The following is an 8,552-nucleotide window of genomic DNA, read 5'->3' as shown; positions in this document are numbered from 1 at the left end:
GTGATCCACTGGAGAAGGAAATGGCATACCACCCCAGTATATTTGCCACGGAACCTCATGAACTATATAAAAGGACAAAAGCACATGACACTGAAAGATGAGTCCCCCAGGCCGGAAGGTACCCAATATACTACTGGGAGAGAGCAGAGGAGAGCTACTAATAGCCCCAGAAAGAATGAAGTCACTGGGCCAAAGCAGAAATGACACTCAGTTGTGGATGTGTCTGTTGATGAAAGTAAATTCTGATGCTGCAAAGAACAGTACTGCATAGGAACCTGGAATGTTAGGTCCATGAAGCAAGGTAAATTGGACATGGTCAAGCAGGAGATGATAAGAATAAACTTTGACATCTTAGGAATCAGTGAATGAAAATGGATGGGAATGGGCGTAATTAATTCAGAAGACCAATTTATCTACTAGTATAAGCAAGAATTCCATAGAAAAAAATGGAGTGGCCCTCATAATCAACAAAAGAGTCTGAAATGCAGTAATTGGGTGCAACCTCAAAAGTGACAGCATGTTCTCAGTTTGTTTCCAAGGAAAGCCATTTAATGTCACAGTAATTCCAGTCTATACCCCTTCCATCTATGCTGAAGAAGCTGAAGTTGATCAGTTTTATGAAGACCTTGAAGACCACCTAGATCAGTTCAGTTGCTCAGTCATGTCTGTCTCTTTGCAACCCTATGGACTGCCCCGTGCCAGGCTTTCCTGTCCATCACCAACTCCCGGAGCTTGCCCAAACTCATGTCCATTGAGTTGGTGATACCATCTAACCATCTCATCTTCTGTCACCTCCCTCTCTTCCTGCCTTCAATCTTTCCAGCATAAGGGTCTTTTCTAAGGTTCATCACATCAAGTGACCGAATTTGGAGTTTCAGCTTCAGCATCAGTCCTTCCAATGAATATTAGGACTGATTTCCTTTAGGATCGACTGGTTTGATCCCCTTGCAGTCCAAGGGACTCTAAAGAGTCTCCTCCAACACCACAGTTCAAAGCATCAGTACTTCAGTGATCAGTTTTTTTTTTTTTATAGTCCAACTATCACATCCATACATGACTACTGGAAAAACCATAGCTATCACTAGATGGACTTTTGTTGGCAAAGTAATGTCTCTACCTTTTAATATGCTGTCTACGTTGGTCATAGATTTTCTTGCAAGAAGCAACCGTCTTTTAATTTCATGGCTTTTAATTTCACCATCTGCAGTGATTTTGGAGCCCCCCAAAATAAAATCTGTCACTGCTTCTGTTGTTTCCCCATCTATTTGCCATGAATGGTGGGACTGGATGCCATGACCTTAGTTTTCTGAATGTTGAGTGTAAGCCAACTTTGTCACTCTCCTCTTTCATCAAGAGGCTCTTTAGTTCTTCACTTTCTGCCATAAAGGTCATGTCATCTGCATATCTGAAGTTACTGATAATTCTCCTGGCAATCTTGATTCCAGCCTGTGCTTCATCCATCCTAGCATTTCACATCATGTACTCTGCATATAAGTTAAATAAGCACAGCAACAATATACAGCCTTGATGTACTCCTTTCCCAATTTGGAACCAGTCTGGTGTTTCATGGCTGGTTCTAACTGTTGCTTTTTTACCTGAATACAGATTTCTCAGGATGCAGCTCAGGTGGTCTGGTATTCCCATTCTCTTTAAGAATTTTACACTGTTCGTTGTGATCCACACAGTCAAAGGCTTTGACATAGTCAATAAAGCAGAAGTAGATGTTTTTTTCTGGAACTCTCTTTCTTTTTCAATGATCCAATGGATGTTGGCAATTTGATATCTGGTACCTTTGCCTTTTCTAAATTCATCTTGAATATCTGGAGGTTCTTGGTTCATGTATTGTTGAATCCTGGCTTGGAGAATTTTGAGCATTACTAGCTTGTGAAATGAATGCAATTGTGTGGTAGTTTGAACATTTTTAGCATTGCCCTTCTTTGGGATTGGAATAAAAAGTGACCTGTTCCAGTCCTGTGGCCACTGCTGAGTTTTCCAAATTTGCTGGCATATTGAGTGCAGCACTTTCACAGCATTATCTTTAAGGATCTTAAATAGCTCAACTGGAATTCCATCGCCTCCTCTAGCTTTGTTCATAGTGATGCTTCCTAAGGCCCACTTGACTTCACATTACAGGATGTCTGGCTCTAAGTGAGTGATCACAGCATCATGGTTATCTAGGTCATTAAGAGAGTTTTCCTATAGTTCTTCTGTGTATTCTTGCCATCTCTTCTTAATATCTTCTACTTCTGTTCGGTCCATACCATTTCTTCCCTTCACTGTGCCTATCTTTCCATGAAATGTTCCCTTGGTAACTCTGATTTTCTTGAAGATATCTCAGGCCTTTCCCATTCTGTTGTTTTCCTCTATTTATTTGCGTTGATCACTGAAGAAGACTTTCGTATATCTCCTTGCTATCTGGAATTCTGCATGGATATATCTTTCTTTTTCTCCTTCACCTTTAGATTCTCGTCTTTTCTCAGCTATTTGTAAAGCCTCCTCAGAAAACCATCATGCCCCATTTGCACTTCTTTTTCTTGGGGGTGGTCTTGATCACTGCCTCCTGTACAATGTCACAAACTTCTGTCCATAGTTCTTGAGACACTCTATCATATCTAATCCCTTGAATATATTTTTTCACTTCCACTGTATAATCATAAGGGATTTGATTTAAGTCATAACTTAATGGTCTAGTAGATGGCACCCCACTCCAGTAATCTTGCCTGGAAAACGCCATGGACGGAGGAGCCTGGTGGGCTGCAGTCCATGGGGTCGAGAAGAGTCGGACACGACTGAGTGACTTCACTTTCATTTTCACTTTCATGCATTGGAGAAGGAAATGGCAACCCACTCCAGTGTTCTTGCCTGGAGAATCCCAGGGACGGGGGAGCCTGGTGGGCTGCCGTCTATGGGGTTGCACAGAGTCGGACACAACTGAAGCAACTCAGCAACAGCAGCAGCAGTTCTGCCTACTTTCTTCAATGTAAATCTGAATTTGGCAATAAGGAGTTCATGATTTGAGCCACAGTCAGCTCCCAGTCTTGTTTTTGCTGACTGTAAATAGCTTCTCCATCTTTGGTTGCAAGGAATACAGTCAATCTGATTCTGGTATTGACATCTGGTGATGTCCATGTGTACAGTCTTCTCTTGTGTTGTTGGAAGAGGCTGTTTGCTATGACCAGTGCATTCTCTTGGCAAAACTCTGTTAGCCTTTTCCCTGCTTCATTTTGTACTCCAAGGCCAAACTTGCCTGTTACTCCAGGTATCTCTTGACTTTCTACTTTTGCATTCCAGTCCCCTGTGATGAAAAGGACATCTTTTTGGTGTTAGTTCTAGAAGGTTTTGAAGGTCTTCACATAACCATTCAACTTCAGCTACTTTGGCATCAGTGCTTGGGGCATAGACTTAGATTACTATGATATTGAACGATCTGTCATGGAAACAAACAGATCATTCTGTCATTTTTGAGATTGTACCCAAGTACTGAATATCGCACTTTTTTGTTGGCTATGAGGGCTACTTCATTTCTTCTAGGGATTCTTGCCCACAGAAGTAGATATAATGGCCATGTGAATTAAATTCACCCTTTCCAATCCACTTTAGTTCACTGATTCCTAAAATGTCAATGTTCACTCTTGCCATATCCTGTTTGACCACTTCCAATTTACCATGTTTAGTTCACTGATTCCTAAAATATCGATGTTCACTCTTGACATCTCCTGTTTGACCACTTCCAATTCACCTTGATTCGTGGACCTGACATTTCAGGTTCCAAAGCAATACTGTTCTTTACGCCATTGGACATTACTTCCATCACCAGTCACATCCACAGCTGAGCATTGTTTTTGCTTTGGTTCTGTCTTTTCATTCTTTCTGGAAATATTTCTCCACTCTTCTCCAGTAGCATATTGGGCACCTAACAACCTGGGGAGTTCATCTTTCAGTGTCATATCTTTTTGCATTTTCCTACTGCTCGTGGGGTTTTCAAGGCAAGAATACTTAAGTGGTTTGCCATTCCCTTCTCCAGTGGACCATGTTTTGTCAGAACTCTCCACTATGACCTGTCTGTCTTGGGTGACCCTACACAGCATGACTCATAGTTTCATTGAGTTAGACAAGGCTGTGGTCCATGTGATCAGTTTGATTAGTTTTCTGTGATTGTGGTTTTCTGTGATTCAGGAGAATGTTGGATACCACCAAGAAAAGATACCCCAAATCCAAGAGCAAAGGAAAAGCCCCAGCAAGATGATAGGAGGGGCAAAATCACATTTATAATCAGATTTCATACCCACCAGAGATACTTGGAGGGTTCAAACAAAACCTTGTGCGCACCAGAACCCAGAGACTCCACAGAGAATGTGCCAGGCCTCTTTGAGTGTTTGAGTGTCTCCTGTGGTGGCACAGGTCAACAGTGGCCTGTTTCAGGGGCAAGGGCTCTGCGTGCAGCAGACCTGGGTCACACAGCTTGTGGCATAAGCCCTCCTGGAGGAGGTCACCATTAACCCCACCATACAGCTGCCATACAGCATACAAACTGCAAAACAATTATACCAAATAAATTCTTATACTATTAAGAAAGTTCTAGGACCCACAACAGAATTCCCAATCTGGGGATCTGACAAATGGACTGAGAAGCCCCAGGGAAGGGGGCTTTGGAGGCCAGTGGGATTTGATTATAGAACTTACACAGGACTGGGGAAAGAGACTCTTGGAGGGCACAGACAAAACCCTGCATGCACCAAGACCCAGGAGAAAGGAGCAGTGACCCCACAAGAGACTGACCCAGACTTGCCTGGGAGTGTCCAGGAGTCTAAGGTGGAGGTATGGGTTGACAGGGACCTGTTGCGGGGTCAGGGGCACTGAATGCAACAGTGTGTGCACAACCTTTTGAAGGAGGTCGCCATTATCTTTATCACCCCTATTACAGTTTAGTCTCAGGTTGAAAAGAGGGAGGGCACACAGCCCTTCCCATCAACAGAAAATTGAGTTAAAGATTTACTGAGAATGGCCCCGCCCATCAGAACAAGACCCAGTTTCCCCCACAGTCAGTCTCTCCCATCAGGAAGATTCCAGAAGCCTCTTATCCTTATCCATCAGAGGGCAGACAGAATGAAAACCACAATCACAGACCTCCTAGAACTAACACACACACACACACACACACACACACAAATGTTCTATTCATCTTTGGGTATAGGAATGCAAATATAGGAAGTTAAGAGATACCTGGAGTAACAGGCAAGTTTGGCCTTGGAGAACAAAATGAAGCAAGGCAAAGTCTAACTGAACTCTGCCAAGAGAATGCACTGGTCATAGCAAACATCCTCTTTTAACAGCACAAGAGACAACTTTACACATGAACATCATCAAATGGTCAGTACTGAAATCAAATCGGTTGCATTCTTTGTAGCTGAAGATGGAAAAGCTGTGTATAGTCAGCAAAAACAAGACCTGGAGCTGACTGTGGCTCAGATCATCAGGTTCTCATAGAAAAATTCAGGCTTAAACTAAAAAAAGCAGGGGAAACTACTAGGCCAACCAGGTCTGACTAAATCAAATCCATTACGAATATGTAGTAGAGGTAACAAATAGATTCAAGGGATTAGAACTTGTGAACAGTGTGCCTGAAGAACTGTGAACAGAGGTCCCTATTATTGTACAGGAAGAAGCAAGCAAAACTATTCCAAAGAAAAAGAAAAACAAGAAGGCAAAGTGGTTATCTGAGGAGGCTTTACAAGTAGCTGAAGAAAGAAGAGAAGCAAAAAACAAGGGAGAAAGGGAAAGGTATATCCAGCTAAAGACACAGTTCCAAAGAACAGCACAGAGAGACAAGAAGCCCTTCTTCAACGAGCAGTGCATAAAACTAGAAGAAAACAAAAGAAGGAGAAAGACCAGAGATCTCTGCAGTAAAAGTGGAAATATCAAGGGAACATTTCACCCAAAGATGGGCACAATAAAAGACGGAAAGGTGGAGACCTAGTAGATGCTGAAGAGATCAAGAAAAGATGGAAAGAATACATGGAAGAACTGTACAAAAAAGATCTTAATGAACCAGATTAATATGATGGTGTGGTGGTCGGACACCCAGAGCCAGACATTCTGGACTGCCAAGTCAAGTGGGCCTTAGGAAGCACTGCTGTTAATGAAGTTAGTGGATGCGATGGAATTCCAGGAGTTATGCAAAACCCTAAAGGATGATGCAATCAAGGTGTTGCATTCAATATGGCAGCAAATCTGGAACACTCAGCAGTGGTCACAGGATATGAAAAGGTTGATCCTCATCCCAATTCCCAAAAAGGATAGTACTAAAGAATGTGCTAACTGTTGGACAGTTGCACCTACCTCCCATGCTGGTAAAGTCATGCTTGAAATCTTGCATGCTGGGTTTCAGTGTTATGTGAACCAATAACTTCCAGATGTCCAAGCTGGGTTTAAAAAAGGCAGAGGAACCAGAGGCCAAATTGCCAACATTCACTGAATAACAGAGAATGCAAGGGAATTTCATAAAAATATGTACCTCTGTTTCATCAACTATGTCGGTGTAACCCTGTTTGTTTAACCTATACGCTGAGCACATCATGAGAAATGCCAGGCTGGGTGAGTTACAAGCTGGAATCAAGATAGATGAGAGAAACATCAACAACCTCAGATATGTGAATGATACCAGCCTAATGGTAGAAAGCAAAGAGTATCTAAAGAGCTGCTTGATGAGGGTGAAGGAGAAGAGTGAAAGAGCTGGCTCAAACTAAATATTTAAAGAACTAAGATCATGGCATCTGGCCCCATTACTTCATGGCAAATAGAAGGGGAAAATGCAGAAGTAGTGACAGATTTCCTCTAATTTGTCTCTAAAACCACTATGGATGGTGACTGCAGCCATGTAATCAGAAGATGATTGCTTCTTATTAGGAAAACTATGACAAACCTAAACAGTGTGTTGAAAAGTAGAGACATTACTCTGCCAAAAAAGGTCCATATACTCAAGTCTAAGGTCTTCTCAGTGGTCATGTATGGTTCTGAGACCTGGACCAGAAAGAAGGAGGAGCCCGAAGAATTGATACTTACAAACTGTGATGCTGGAGAACACTCCTGCAGGTCCCTTGGACAGCAAAGAGATCAAACTAGTCAATCTTAAGGGAAATCATCCCTGAATACTCATTGGAAGGGTAAGGCTGAAGCTGAAGTTCCAGAATTTTGATTATCTGATGTGAACAGCCAACTCATTGGAAAAACCCCTGATACTAGGACAGACTGAGGGCAGAAAGAGAAGAGAGTGTCAGAGGATGAGATGGCTGGATGGCAAAGCTGATGCAATTGACATGAACTTGGGCAAACTTTGGGAGAGGGACAGGGAGGCCTGGTGTGCTGCAGTCCATGGGGTCGCAAAGAGTGGGACACACCTGGTGACTGAACAATAACAGCAACAGCATAGGACTACTATCACTATTATCGTGTCTGACATTCATCGGATGGTTACTCTGCTAACACTTGAACAAAGCATTTAACAAATACATCTCTTTCTCTCATCACAACCCTTTGAGATTGATAGAGAAAGAGAAAAGCAACCTCTGAGTTCCAAGACCTGAGCTGGTACCACAATGGCCCTTCTGTTCTCCTGCTCAGCATAAACATTTTACAATGCTTCCACGTCAATGAGACCATTCTGGGTTGGTGAAAGATCTACACAAAAATAGGACATTGGATAATCATGTTTGAGCACTGAGCAAAGGAAACATTATGCAACCCATCAATATGACCAAACACCTTCCTGTCTTGAGTGACTGTTAGTTTTTGGCCAAGTACAACTCTAACCCCTGTCTAGTCTTTGCCTCTTAGAGTTAAGATTAAGGTACTCAGAGAACTATCACACTTCCTATATATCATCCATCCAGACAAAGCCAGCCATCTGAAATCTTCCCCAAATTCAACTCAGAAGCCCACATCTTATAAGTTCTTTTTAAAATTGTCTGAAGAGGACTGACTATTGTTTTCCAAGATAATACCACTTCCTTGGTGCAGTGAGTAATAAACCCAACAAGTTCAACTAGAAATGGGAGTATTTTCGTGTTCTCTGGTTAGGAACATTGACAAGTACAAGCCTTCTCCTTATTTTTATAAAGAAAGCAAAGCTCAGAGATGTTGACAATTTTCCCAGAACTGGAAAGATATGAAAAAGAGCACCAACACCCTGTGTGTTCTCCTTTATTCAAAAACTAATACTAATACTTGCTCTGTCCTCTGTGACATAGTGAAACAGATATTGTCTGTTTCCAAAGTTGCCTCCATTCTAAATCTCCCAAGATGCTGAGAAAGAAAGCATCATCAAAGACCCTCTGCTTGGGAGAGTGGGATTCCCTGCCACGTTAGGAAATGAATACAGCAGCTAAGTGCCATCACTATGTCTCCATCTCCTGCCTTGAAGGATTCTTAGCATGATGAATAGAAAAATGCAGGCAAAATGCTAACACAGAGCCAGGGATACTAAACAGTAGTTGCCCTTTCTTTACCTGAAGTTAGAAGCCCCCTCCCCACATGTGACCTCAAGGAATCAGATT

Source organism: Bos javanicus, chromosome 13 (assembly GCF_032452875.1).
Source record: "Bos javanicus breed banteng chromosome 13, ARS-OSU_banteng_1.0, whole genome shotgun sequence".
In the NCBI taxonomy this organism is placed as follows: Eukaryota; Metazoa; Chordata; class Mammalia; order Artiodactyla; family Bovidae; genus Bos; species Bos javanicus.
This window is presented reverse-complemented; position numbering follows the sequence as displayed.